Source organism: Suncus etruscus, chromosome 12 (assembly GCF_024139225.1).
Source record: "Suncus etruscus isolate mSunEtr1 chromosome 12, mSunEtr1.pri.cur, whole genome shotgun sequence".
Classification (NCBI taxonomy): domain Eukaryota; kingdom Metazoa; phylum Chordata; class Mammalia; order Eulipotyphla; family Soricidae; genus Suncus; species Suncus etruscus.
This window is the reverse complement of record NC_064859.1, coordinates 96,311,560-96,326,308: the sequence shown is the minus strand read 5'-3', so window position 1 is coordinate 96,326,308 and position 14,749 is coordinate 96,311,560. Positions and strand designations below refer to the sequence as shown.

The 14,749-nt window shown below is 40.0% G+C and overlaps 1 non-coding gene across 1 annotated transcript; it reads right to left on the bottom strand.

Annotated features, from left to right (window-relative positions):
• Positions 1 to 8,330: 8,330 nt before the first annotated feature.
• Positions 8,331 to 8,494, bottom strand: LOC126025328 (U1 spliceosomal RNA). The gene has a single exon (XR_007501344.1). It is a non-coding gene; the product is annotated as a U1 spliceosomal RNA (small nuclear RNA).
• Positions 8,495 to 14,749: the final 6,255 nt, after the last annotated feature.

Genomic DNA, 14,749 nt, shown 5'->3' with positions numbered 1-14,749 from the left:
AAGGGAAGGAAAGGAAAGGAAAGGAAAGGAAAGGAAAGGAAAGGAAAGGAAAGGAAAGGAAAGGAAAGGAAGGGAAGGGAAGGGAAGGGAAGGGAAGGGAAGGGAAGGGAAGGGAAGGGAAGGGAAGGGAAGGAAAGGAAAGGAAAGGAAAGGAAAGGAAAGGAAAGGAAAGGAAAGGAAAGGAAAGGAAAGGAAAGGAAAGGAAAGGAAAGGAAAGGAAAGGAAAGGAAAGGAAAGGAAAGGAAGGGAAGGGAAGGGAAGGGAAAGGGAAGGGAAAGGGAAGGGAAGGGAAGGGGAAAAGGAGGAAAGAAAACTTACAACCAAGAATCTTCATCCCAGAATGATTCTCACTCAGAGTAGAAGGGATAAAAAAAATCTCAATCAGCAGATGAGAATGTATTTGGAATCTAATACTTAAAGGACACTTAAAGATTATATACAGAAAAAATATTAGATGGTGCAACAAATCAAACCCCTCCTATACACATGCTAACAAATCTCTTCATACCAATAATTGTCCTAATGACAGTAAACGTAATTCCCACATAAAATAACAGAGTACCCAGATGGATCAGAAAACCAAAGTAATCTTTTTTCCTTAGAAGAGACACACTTTTTAGTCTCATGATAAGCACTAATTTACGTCAATAATTTCAAGGCAATTGTATAGGCTAATGGAAGACAACAAAAGCAGGAAGAGCCTTACTTGATTGTAATAAATGGCTCTCAAACTATACAGAGAAGTGCACAGCACATAGATTAAAGGATCAATAAAGCATAAGGACATACCTGTTATCAGCACATATGAACCAAATGAAAGGGTATTATAAAAGGAACTATTAAGAGACCTGAGGAAATAAATCAACAGTAGTACAATAATAGTGGGATGCTTCAATATAAAACATCTATCATGGGAAAGATCATCCAGAAAAAAATTAAAGAATTAATAAAGAAGCAAGAGCATTAAATGAGGAGTTGGAAGAAATGGGTCTAGTAGACATATTCAGGACACATTTACCCCTCAAAAATTAATACAAATTCTTCTACACAGAGCATCAAATGTTCTGCAGGATGAATCATATAGTGGGACACAATGCAAACAGCACAGAGTCAAAAAAAATCAAAATCATTCTAAGTATCTACTCATGGAATAAACCACAAAAGTGAAAATCAAGTATAAGATGTAACAAAAGGTCCAAAGACGCAGTCCGCGCGAGCAGTTTGGCTCTGCCCCAGGGGACTTCCTTCCGTGCTGCTCAGGCATCCTTGAATACAAATGGCGGATAAACTAAGATGGCAGCGCGGGATACCACATGAGATACCATACCTAGCTTGCAATATGAGATGGCACCGAGAAAACTCTTTAACATACATTTTATCTCTAGGTTACACCTTCTTTTAGGAACTGAAGCATGTGACCAGTCAGACCACCAAAGCAGTAACCGAGACGTACAGACTTAAACTACACGCTCTATTCTGTGAACAAATTCAGGCAAACTAGCATTCCCCTGCTATTCTCTCCTCTCTTCTCACTACTTTCTTTTTTATTTTCTATCTTCTTTTTTTTCTTCTCTTCTTTTTTTCTTTTTCTCTCTCTTTTCTACTCTTCTCTTTACTTTTTTCCTTTTATCTTCTCCCTTTCCTTCTAAAGTATTTTCTCTTTTCTCCCTTCCTACCCCTTCCATATACCTTCCCCTTTTCCCCCTCTGGAAATCCAACTATCCCTTCACCCCTCAATCCCATACAGACCTCCCGCCATATTAAAACTCTCCACCCTCAGTCCTTAATCTATTAGGCATCAAGATTGACCTACCCCAACGAACCATTACCCAGCACCCAGTCGAGAGGACACCCAGTCAAACCCACACCTCGTCTCCTGCAAGAAAAGGCAGCCAACTCCCCTGCGGATCCATGCTGCGAGGCCCTCCCCACCAACTCCCCCTAACGTGGACTGTTACCTGAAACCGGACTTAGGTCTAAAAGTATCCTCAATGCAAGAACCCTTCCAGGACCTCCCTGCCACAAATCTTTTGCCACTCTGAAGAAGATCTGGGGATGGGATGGAAAGATGCCTGGGGACCCACACACCACAAGAAAAACCCAAAAGACAATGGGAAGACCTGTATTTCCAACATAAGCATAAGAACTGTATCACACCACCTCTTTACCCGCTTTTCCCCAAATGTAAGATAGTCATATGCATCACTTTGGCCCTTTAAATACTTTGCTACCTCATTTAAAAAAAAAATCTGGCCTACATATACATATGTAAGCACATACATTTTTGATACCTATTTTTTTTTATTTATTATTTTTTCATCTTTTTTTGGGGGTATGTAACCTGTTTCTGTTTTCCCCTTTTGACCACCCCCAAATGCACCAACAATATAAGGTAGCACCATTTCCCCCTGCAAAGGCACACTAAAATAAAGGGGGATTCTTACATAAATATATATATATATATATATATATATATATATATATATATCAAAAAAAAGAGAGCTCTTATCTATTAGAGATAGGAACTCATAGTTGTTTACAATAGAGGGATATCTCCTACCTTGAAAATATGTCATGTGGAATGAACTTAGACCTCAGGTGTTTAGATACCATCAATCCAGCCTTGAACCCTGGATCCCAGACACAGGAACGGCACAGTCCTTCACAATGCTACGGGAAACAAATCCCTCCTGGGACAGCCGCAATACTGCGAGGCCACCAACAAATGCCAGCTCTAATATGACATCCTGACAACGAAGAAAATGGGAACAACTTGACCTAAGTGAAGGTTATCCTACCTTTCTAGCTAACGACAAGACAAAATCAGAAGACTTGTCACCCTTTGGAAGGCCCAAAAGCCAAGATTTCGAGTTACAGATGACTGCTGCTAGAACCATGACCAGACTGTATACAGCTTGGGACCAATAAAAAAGCCCTAACCTAGGGTTTGAACTACGATCTGCACAATGAACATGATCCGCAGATTCAAAGGTCTGGCAGAGACCATTGTAATGGAATGGGGCTTCTGGAAGCACAAAGAAAGACACTGTCCTAGGAGCCATCCTAGCTCCAGTGCAAAGACCAAGATCACCAACCACAGAAGATGAATTAAAATGACAATGATGGAACAGAACTTCTAGAACCACAAAGACTGACTTCATCATAACTCCCACCGCAGGATCTGTGCAGATACTGAGATCCCTAGTCACAGAGGCCTGATAGTATCACCCAGGACAGAGCAGAGGTCTTACAAACACCACAAAAGCACCACCAGGAGAGTAAGTGATCATGAACAGAGTCTATAGTTGATCCCATGACAATACACTCCAAGGGCGGAGAAACCCCATATCTCTTAGGCCAAGTGAATTCCTTTTCGAATGACCCCAATATTTACTGTGCCTGGGCAGGAGGGAAAAAAAAAGCACAAATCATTATTTTTTTTATATATATTATTTTATTTTCATTTATTATTATTATTTTTATTTACCCATCTATTTTTGGTCAATTTCTCTGTTTGGGTGTGATAATTGAAGTTGTCCCCAGTTATACTTATTCTTTCTCTTCCTTTCTGTTCTTCCTTTGTATGCTATGCCATGTTTCCTATATCAAGACCATGACATTTTTTTGTTTGTTTGTTTGCTTGTTTTGTTCTGTTTTGTGTTTATTTTTGTGGGTTTTTATTTTTTTTGTTTTTTTTTTTTGTTTGTTTTGTTTTGTTTTGTTTTTTGGTGCTTGTGCTTATTGTTGGAGCCCTCACGGGATATTTGACACTTCTTTTTGTACTGGTGGAATGTTTCACCTTTTTTCTCTCCTTCATTTCTCAAACGAATGTTGAAAACCTCTGGAAGAATTCCACTTATTTTCGGCGTATTAGACTTTTATCCCAGTTTATTACTTTTCTCTCCTTTAAACAAAACCACGTAACTTGAACTAGCTAGTCCTGCCCCCCCCAATTAGAGGGGGAAACAAGGGAGACACCAGGACCAAAGAAGTGCAAGACTACTATGCAGTAGGCTAGATACAGAGGAGACCACACATCCTAGCTACCCTGGGGGTGAGGGAAGAGGATATGGGTAGTAGGACAAAAACGGAGGTGTAGGGAGGACAATTTGGTGATGGGAATTCCCCCTGATTTTATGTAAATATGTACCTAAAATATCATTGTCAACAATATGTAAGCCACTATGATCAAAAATAAATAAAAAAAAAAGATGTAACAAAAATATTTTGAAAATAAATACCCTGCTGCTCAATAACAATTGTATCAAATATGAAGTAAAAATATAACCAAATATTTTTGGGCAATCTATGTTTTCTTTGCCAAATTTCTGTTCATCTCTTATCCTCATGTTTTGATGTCAGCAAATGTGTTTTATAAAGTGCTACCAGAACTTTATATAGCTTGCCTTTGTCAGATAAGTGGTGGGCAAATAGTTTCTAGTCTGTGAAGAACACTTACTGCCATAAGCTATGGGACACAGCTAAAGCAGGATAGTGGGGGGAAAATTTATAGCTTACCCTATTCAAGGAAACAGCAGGAATAAAGACCTCAAATCATTGAGCAAACCTCTTAGCTATAGAAACTAGATAAAGAACAACAAATGAATAAAAAAAGAGTAAAAGGCAGAATGTAATAAAAAAATTATAGCAAAAATAAGTGGTGTTGAAAGAAAAGAATACATAAAAGGGTAAATTAAACCAGGAGTTGGCATTTTGAAAGAGGCTCAAGCACTAAAACACTAGTTTATGAGACATGTTATGCAGAAAGTTTCCAAAATTCTGTGCACCACTTGAGGCGTACCTCAAAATAAAATGCATAATTGATATTTTCTATTAATTATAATAGTATCTATAGATACTTATTACTATACATGTCTGAAAATCTCCATAATACAATAATACAGCCATAGTGTAACTAATGATAAAGAATTATTCTAAGCAGGCAGTTGGTAAAAATCCCTTAAGGATAACATTGAGAACAAATCTAACTATGTTTCAATAGCTTCATTACTGCTGCGATACAGTATTTCCAAAGCACGGTTCTGTCAAAAAATAGTGCCCAATGAAACCCAGACTGAATCCATGCCAACTGCTCAGAATGACTGACAAAGTAGAGCTGGTTTCATTTCCTTCTTTCTTAACTCATTTATTGACATGTACTGTCATATGAACACTCTGAGTTCATATGCTCTCTTACTTGCTTCCTTCCTTGAGCAAATACGAGATTCTTTTATAGAAAAAACAATGCATCACTAAGATTTTCTTCAGGAACAAGAAGCAAAGGGAAGAAGTGGCCTTCTAGTTTTCTTCCAAGCCAGTGGCCACCGTCAGGAGGCGCTGCTGAGACACACAGGGAGCAGCTGATACTCACTGAATAGAGTGATGGAGTTGTCCAAGGTCACATCTCCACTTAAGCTGCTGTGAGATCAAAGGGGGAAAGAACAAGCTGAAATGCCAGTAGTACCAAGCATCCCTAGGAGGATAGCTACGTCTTCCTGAGAAATAAGCTGTAAGTGTTAAAAGGAGGCTTGCTCTTTGCTCCTTCCTCATTATTTTAGTGTACAAACTGAAATTGATTGAGCAGACAGCCATTCCTATACGTCCTAAAACCCCAACTTCCAACCCCCACATGGATGTTTAAAAAAGCATGCCTTTTGCAGTTTTCCTCCCCTTGTAGCTTTTCAACTAGACAAGAACTAAGTAAGCCCTGTCTTTGAGGTGTTGTACCTACTTGGCATTCAAAACATAGATGAACTCACCAGCCCCTAAACTGTGTACTGTTCCTTTTGTTATAGAGAGCACAGTTAGGAAGGCTTCTTTCCTATTTTTGTTTGACTTGATAAACCCTGTTTTAAAGACCATGTTTTTTGGGGGAGGTGGGGGGCCACAACTGACAGGGGTTACTCCTGGCTTTATGCTCAGAAATAGCTCCTGGCAATCTTGGGGGACCATATGGAATATCGGAACTCGAACCACCATCCTTCTGCATGCAAGGCAAGAGCCCTACCTCCATGCTATTTCTCCAGCCCTTAAATAACATGTTTTAGCTAGAGAGATAGTACAGTAGTCAAGGTGCTTGCCGTCTATATGGCTGAATGCCATTTGATTCCAGACCCAACATAGGGACACCTAAGCACTATAAGGGATAATAATAATCCCAGATCACTGAGTCAGGAGTCATCCCTGAGCACTTATGGTTCAAAAAATAAAAAACAAAATAAAACATAGACTGTTGTGTATTAAATATTTTAGGGGATTATTATGTTACTGATTCTAATCTGATCCGTGATTGTGCCCTACCCTACGGTGTGACCTGGCATTCTGCCCTCACCCTAGGGTGGGACCTGATTCTGCTTCCACCATTGGGTGGTATCTGATCCCACCATTGGGTGGTACCTGATTCTGGGGGATAAAAACAAGGGTCTGTGGAAGGCGACGAGCTTTTGGCTGAAACTGATGCTGAGGCTTTGGACTTCAGTCTTGTCCACCGAATAAAGCTAATATTTCCACAAGCCTGACTGTCTGGAGCTGTTTACCCGCCATTTCACCTCAAAACCATCAGCTGGACAGGGTGGCAGATGTGTGCTCCGAGCTGGAGGGGAAAGACCTCATCCTCCATCCCTCCATCAGTCAACCCCATCAAGGGCTGAATTGCAACAATAGACTTTCTCTTTTAGCAAGGAATCTAGAATCCATGTGGCATCTAACATTTGAATAAATCAAATTTCATTGGGTTTCAGGTGATACAATGCGCAGCATTCCAGAGCTGGGTCAATCTATTGATTCCTGAATTGCCCGTGTTCTCAGCTAAGAGCTTTGGAAAAATGTCTATGGTTCTCCAAACATGTGGAGCTAAACTCTATGCAGTGACCACACCGACTGGTGTGGTGGCAGAAATGACAGACTCCAGAATGCTGGGCATTTCAATGGTGTCCTGGACACAGAGTTGAAAGAAGGCTCTGTGCAGCATGATAGGTATGTTCTAGAAACCAGTGCTGTTCATTGATGTGTCTTTTGGGAGCATGGATGTGATAAAAATAATTTAGAGTAGGCATCACAAGCTCTCAATAGCAATCCTGGACAGGGGTTACCCAAATTAGGGCGTTAGAGGAATCTGAAAACGACCATCCTGCAAGGAAATCTAGAAGTTTCCAGTGGAAGAACAATGTGCTTCAGAAATTGTTTTCTTCAGGGCTTGGGGGGGTGTATCCTGTCCAGATATTAGGGGTCTTTAGGGACTTGCCACACATTGACTCACCTCCGTGACAGGCCTTGATACTCATTCAAGTGACTTAAGTTCTGAGGTGTATACTTGGTCCCAGCAGCTGCCTAAGAGTGAGGAAGAGGCTCTGAGTGATACTAACAGCCATATTTTACTCCATTTTATATTTATTTATATTTATATCTGTATATATTTTATATATATATTTATATTTATTTTATATTTTACCCCATTTCCTCTTTTTAGAGGTCTAACTTACCAGGAAAGAGTCACCCACAGCTGCGACTATGCTGATGTCAGCAGGCTTCAGTTTGTGAACTGAGAACAGAAGCAGAGGAAAGTGTGAGATTTGGTTTTCTCTGTCACTGCAGACACATAGGTCTTCAAACACAACAGACATCTGGATATAAGAGCCAATGAACTAAAACTAGGATGTCAAAAGCAAGTCATTTTTTTGAGATTCAGAAATAGCTGCTAGGGGGTTTGAAAGACTGACTTCCCCTTTGGAACATGTATGAGTGTGTTTGGGGAACTAAAACATGAAGCTGGCTTTAGAAGAGGGGAGTGCTAAAGTTTGATAAAAACTGATGTCCTGAAGTAAATAGTCAGGGTACAAAGAGGCCATTGGAAGGAAATAGGAGTTGTATTAAGCATTTGATGAATTGAAAGAATCACTGTGAGATATAACATTGCAAAGTTGTTCATATATGATTTTTGTTTGGTTTTTGGGTCACACCCGGCAGCTCTCAGGGATTACTCCTGGTTCTACGCTCGGAAATCACTCCTGGCAGGCTCAAGGGACCTTATAAGATGCTGAGATTCGAACCACCGTCCTTCTGCATGCAAGGCAAATGGCTTACCTCCAATCTACCTCTCCAGACCCCATAAATGATTGTGAGTGATGCAATGTTCACATTCATATCCTTTCACCAATGTCTACTTCCCTTCACCAATGTCCCCAGTTCCTTCTCATGCGTGTCCCAGTCTGCCTCTATGGCACAGACCCTCTTTTGAGGGTCTGTGGTTTGAAATACTGTTACTGAAGGGTATCATGTCTATCACTTTACCTCCTTTCAGAACTTCAGGACATTCTTTTGTTTTTTTTTTTAAGGGGAGAGCACGAATGCAGTCCCCCACTACCACAAATTTTGCAGTCTAGTTTCCCACATTTGGGGAAATCGCAGGGGTCAGCACATCCGGAGTGAAATGGATAAGCCTCACCCTGGGGAAACCACCTTTGTGATCATGGTACCTCCCCTGCCAGGTAAGTATTTCAGTACATTTCTTGTCCTGAAAGAGCACTTCCCACTGTCATTGTCCTAGTGGGCCCTGCTCTGTCCTAACTTCTCTTTCCTATGGTGGCAAGCTTCCTACCGTGGAATAGTTGTCCTGACCTTCATTTCTTTGCTATTTTTAATATATATTTCAGCTACTATGTTTCTTTGGATTTACTATATATACATATATATCCCTCTGACTCATTTTATTTAGCATGATACTGTCCATGAACATTCATGTATCTGCAAATATTATGACTTCATTTTTTTCCTAAAAGCTGTGTAGTATTTGTTTGTATAGATAGATGATCCATAGCTTTTTTATTCACTAGTGTGTTCGTACTTCACTAAACATAGGAGTGTATTTGCCTTTTCTTCATCGTGTTTTGCGGTCCTTAGCAGAATTGTTGGATCATAGGGAAACTCAATACCCAATTTTGGAGGAATGTCATATTGTTGTTCATAATATCTGGTACAACTTTACACACATCAAAAAAGCATTCAGTCTCATTTTAAAAGAGTGGATAAGAGATTAAAAGAATCTTCTTTTGATTTGCATTTACCTGGTGACTAGCGACACCATTCTGAATCACCAGTAGTTCTTTCACTGCACACATAACTGTTCCGTCTTGCCATGCCACCTGATGCAGTATTACTGCTGGGAACAGTGGTGCTTTTCTTGTACTCAGGAATATCTACCTTGCTAGAGTTGTCCTCATTCCTGAGCAGGGTTCTAGCAGGAGCAATACCCTTCGGCATCACTGCTACCCAACTTGTGGGATGCGATTCAGTCTTCTTTGAACACACTAACAGCAGTGCTGGTCTGATTCCTTTTCATATATGCCACAACTGAAGGAATGACTGGTCCAGCATGGTCACTGTATCACTATTGTTTCTGACTTGAAGAAATATGCTTCTCTGCACTTCGTGGTGAGGAGAATCACTCCAGTGCTATTGTTAAAGTTCCTGCTTGGCTAAGGTGAAAGATTGGCAAGTGAAAGACTGTTGCTAGAGCTCGAATGGCAAGCATCCTGCTCTGAAAATATTTCTCCCCAGTAACAAATAAGTAGCTGTGATTTCATCATATTTCATTTTACTAAGCGATTCTTGAATTTCCTCTTGTGAATAGCCTATTCCTACCATAATAACTATTCTTTTCTGGTTAGAGATGTCTTAATATTTTTCTGGTTCAACAAATTATTTTAGCTGATCTTCCTCGTGGCCCACATTGATTACTTCTCCTTCATAATTTGGTCACAACCCCTGATGAGGCTGAGGAGGAAGCCCTGCTGATGGGGGAGCTGACTGGCCACTGTGGGAGCCCACCAAGGAGTGGCTTGTGCCCCTGCACCCCGGACTTGCCTGGCATCTTAACTTGCTCCACCCACCACCAAGACCCAAGATGGCTGCCCTCAGGCTTCTGCTGTGGAGGGACCAGATATGACATTGGACAAATGAAGACCTTTTTTGGGGGGTTGTGGTTTTTGACCCATACCAGTTGAGCTCAGGGTTTCTTCCTAGCTCTGAGCTAAGAAATCACTCATGGCAGGCCTGGGAGAACCATATGGGACACCAGGGATCAAACCCATGCCCATCCTATGTAGGCCATGTGCAAATCAAAGGCCCTACTGCTGGCCCCCCAAAGTAAGAACTTTTTGAAGAATAGTTTCATTCCCTGTAGGCGTTTTGGCAGGAGAAACAATATGAGTTCACTCAGCTAAAAACCAAGCTCTTCAAAATGCATCCATGGCTTTGTTTCTTTAAATCGCTGCATATTATTTCATTGTGTAGATGTACCACCGTTTCTTTACCATTCATCTGTTGAAGGGTATCTGGTTGTTTCCAGATTCTGATTATTGTAAATAGCACTGTGAAGAATATAAGCATGCAGAGGGCATTTTGTATTGTGTTTTTGCGTTCCTAGGATATATCCCTAGGAATAATGCAGCTAGATCATATGGGAGCTCAATTTCCAAGTTTTTTTGAGGACTCTCCATAATAGTTTCTATAAGTGCTGGACTAGAAGGCATTCCCTCCAGGAGTGAAAGAGAATGTTTTTCTCCCCACATCCCACCAGCATTTATTGTTCTTTTTCTGTGTGATGTGTGTCAGTCTCTGTGGCATAAGATGGTACCTCATTGTTTTGATTTGCATCTCCCTGGTGCTTAAAAAAGAAATTATTCAAACAAAAAACTTTAAAAATTGTGTTCTTCGAAGAATCAGCACAATTTATGGTCAAAACATCAGTGGGTAATGATATTATCAAATTTAGTCAAAGTGGAAAATTAAATACAGTATAAATCAAAAACAGATTGATTCTCTTGTTCTTGGGAACCCTCTCATCTCTGAGATGTTGTCAAAACACTTCCTTAATTCTAAGAGTACTACTATTAGTTTCGTTTCAACCTCGCTTCATTCAAATTATGTACCTGATTTGGGAACAGTCCAAGAGGGAGACTTGTCCTGGCATTCTAATGGCACTTGTTTGAGCTGAAATGAGACAAGAAAATAAGAAACATGTGAATACTGCAATGCAGTGAATAAATAGACACACAAAACAGAAATGAAGTGCCATTCGTGATTTCTTTCTCTTCAATATCTATACCCCAGTTTTCTTGATTTCTTGATTTCCTTTCCAAATACTCTAATTCAAAGGTGCTTTCTCCATCTCAATCTCACTTTTGTAAATTCTTTCCAGAAAATTACAATGTTCAGGTTATACCCACTTTGGTCTCTTGGACTTCTTCCCAGCCTGTATGTTCCTCCTGAGCATCCACTCTTTCGACATATTCTATCTCCAATTTAAGGCTAAAATGAGTTTATTCTTTTGAGTTCATTCAGGGTCTTGGGAAGGGCCTTAAGAACTTTCTCTTACTTATAAATGACAGATGAGTAGGCAGAGCTTATATTCCTAGCCCATCCCAATATATAAAGAAGCCACAGGGTTCTGGTTGTTAAGTTGTTCTAAAGATGGAATCATCTGAAGACAGACATGCTGTGACTTGCCAGGATAAAGACACACACTGCCCTTGAAAGGTTCCAAGCTCTCAGCAAGAAACATAGTCCCTGGATTATATGCATGTTAGTCCACTCAAAAAAAAGTCAACATACCGTTAATAATGGAGAGTTTAAAGACCATTTGGGTTGATAGTTGCTGTTTTTGTAGGTGAACAGATAGGGATGTTTCTGCAGAGAAAAATAATGGGTTGAAATCATAATCTTGGAATCCCTTAATCTGCGGGCTTTATTACCTAGTCATGCAGACAGCTCGTTTTCTCTAATACAAGAGAGGATTGCAAGAAATCATGCCAGAAATGATTCTCTAAATTTTCTTTTCTATAATGACTTAGTTCCCTGCAGGAAGGCCCAAAATGCTTTGAAAAGCCCAGTTTACATTAGGTGCCATCTCTTAATCTCTACCCAGTGTTTCTAGAAGGCAAAATAATGCTCTCTGTTATTTTATCATGCAAAATATGATCATTTTATTTTAAACATCCTGACTGTCAAAGAAGAGAGGAAGATGAATGATATAGGTCTTATTATAACTAACAAGAAAACTGAGTAAGTTGTCACAAAGCAAATATTCTATGAAAATATTAAAGGTATTTTCATTCATATCTTGTCATTTTTACATGTACTGAATCAGTAAACTTAAGTCTATATCCACTATTTGGCAGGCACATGCTTAAGGTACCTAACTTTACATTTTGGGCCAGACGAGACAAATAATTGTTTACGGAGAGTAGTAGGAACTTTAGTTAGTAAATAGTTTTCTGCCCCAGGTAAAATTCTCTATGTGCAAAGTATGTAAGATTTTGTTTAGATCTATAATAAGGAAGACAATATCCTAACCTGTTAAGGAGAGAATGACTCAGGCACACAAAAAAATCCTCCTAGGTACCCTTGTTCACTCTGAAATTCAGCAGAAGACTCCCTCCTTCTCCCATGTCCTTAGGTACCTTTGGGGGACATTGCACCATCTTCCTGTTTCTTGCACTGTATGGCTTTTCTTTGTGTCCCGCTGGTTCCATCTAGAAGAAAAGCTAAACTTTAGAATACAAAATGCTAGAAGGGTAGTTTTCTGGGTGTTGCTGAAGAAGATACACATCAGTGTTTCTTGGGCCCTGATCTTGGGCCTCAGCATCATCACCCCAGAATGTATTAAAAACATGCATTTCCGGCCCTGATCCCAAGCATACTTAAATCCTAGAAGAGGAACCTTTCTTGGAATTTCAAAGAACACTAGAGGGAAGGTATTCTGTAGCTGCCCAAAGGGGAAGCTCATTGCAATGAGAAGAATCCTGATCCCAAATCCACCCTTCCTGATTCTGTCGGAAGAAAGTCTAAACACAGAGAAATGGAACAAGTGCAAGGATCCTGGTTTCTGAGTTCCAGTAGAGAGTCTCAAAGAGTCAGAGTTTTATGACCAATCAGGGGCTAGTCTCTCAGTTATGCATTTGGGTTTTGAGGCCCCTCCTGTTTCTCACATCTCTGCTTCTCTAAGATATATCCTTTGTATCCTGATATAAAGGAGTAATGGTAAATGGACAAATATAGGGTTCTATGCCCTTTCCCAGTGTCCACCTCATTTTGTATTAGGTATAAATATTTGGTAGTTTATATTAATTTATGTTTAAGAGGAAGTTAAGTTCCTTTATTATACCCAAGCCACTTATATTTAATATAACCAAACCACTTTGTGTTAAAAGAATGTTTAGGGTCCTTGTACAGTTCCATTTATTCAACAGTACCCCAAGCGGCAGTGAGGTGAATATAGCTGGGTCCTCAGACTATATATAAGGATGTCTAGAATGTCTAGTTTTTATAAAGAATGAAATCTGGATATGCTCTGAATGATAAGAAGCTTTTTGAACAAAGGTGTGATACAGCAGAAATAACAGGAAGAGGGAATTCTAGAGAGTGCTGATAGGTATGACAGTTAAAGGAAATGAAGCTAGTGGGATAATTTGAGCAATAAATACTAATTGCGATAAATTGAGCAATATACTTATTATTGTTATAATTATATTATTATTATTTTGGTTTTTGGGTCAGACCCGGTGATGTTCAGGGGTTACTCATGGCTATACACTCAGAAATCACTTCTAGCTTGGGGGACCATATGGGACACTAGTGATCAAACCCAGGTCTGTCCTGGGTCAGCCGCATGCAAGACAAAGGCTGTACCGCTGTGCTATTGTACCCTAATAAAACTTTTTATTTTTTTCTGGTTTCTGGATAACACCCAGTGGCACTCGGGTTACTCCAGGCTCTTTGCTCAGATATCACTCCTGGCAGGCAAGAGAGATGATATGGGATGCTGGGATTCTAACCAGCATACATCTGGCTTGGCTAGATGCAAGGCAAATGCCCTACCACTGTGCTATGTCTTCCCCCCAAAAAATAATCTTTTTATTTTAAATGTTAGGCATCTACATATAAACACAAGTAATGGGACAGAGAGATGGGACAGAGATTGGGCATTTGCCCTGCATGAGGTTGACCTAGGTTCAATCCCTGACATCCTTTGGTCCCTTGAGCACTATCAAGTAATGCTTGAGCACTTCCAAATAATTACTCCTGCACACAGCCAGCAGTAAGTCCTGAGCACCACCAGAGGATAACTCTCCTCCCGAAAAAAGAAAAGATAAAAAGTAAACTAAACACAGAAAACAATTTCTGGTGTCGCTTATTTTCCTTGGAATATTGGCCCCAACCCTCTCTATAATTTTGGTTTGAGTTTTGAGTGTTTTGATGTTACTATTGATTTCCATGAAATGCCAAATTTGGGTTTCAGGCATACAAACTCCTACATCAATCTTTGCATCTGCCTTCTCTTTCCTCCAGCAGTTTCCCCTTTGTCTCCTATTTATCTCTTACCCACCAGTCTTCCTCTAACAGGGATGCTTTTATTTGTATAATTGCTTTCATTTTGGTTTACACACTGCTGCTGATAGAATTTCACATTTGTAGCCACCTTGGAGCACCACTTTTTCCTCCTGAGGGAACATGTCTCTGCACCAGTGTTGTTACCTCCCCATCCTCTCCCCCCAATCCCCTCAAGAAGCATGTTTCCTACTGAACACCAGTTTTTAATTTTTTTGCATTGTCTTTCAGCATTTATTCTTCCCTCATATGTCCCTTTATGTCCCATATATGAGAAAAACTATTCTGTGTCAATCCTTCACCCTAATTCTCAGAAAACAAGGGTTTTCTGTCACTTCTTATTGGGGGGGGGGTAATTGGGCCA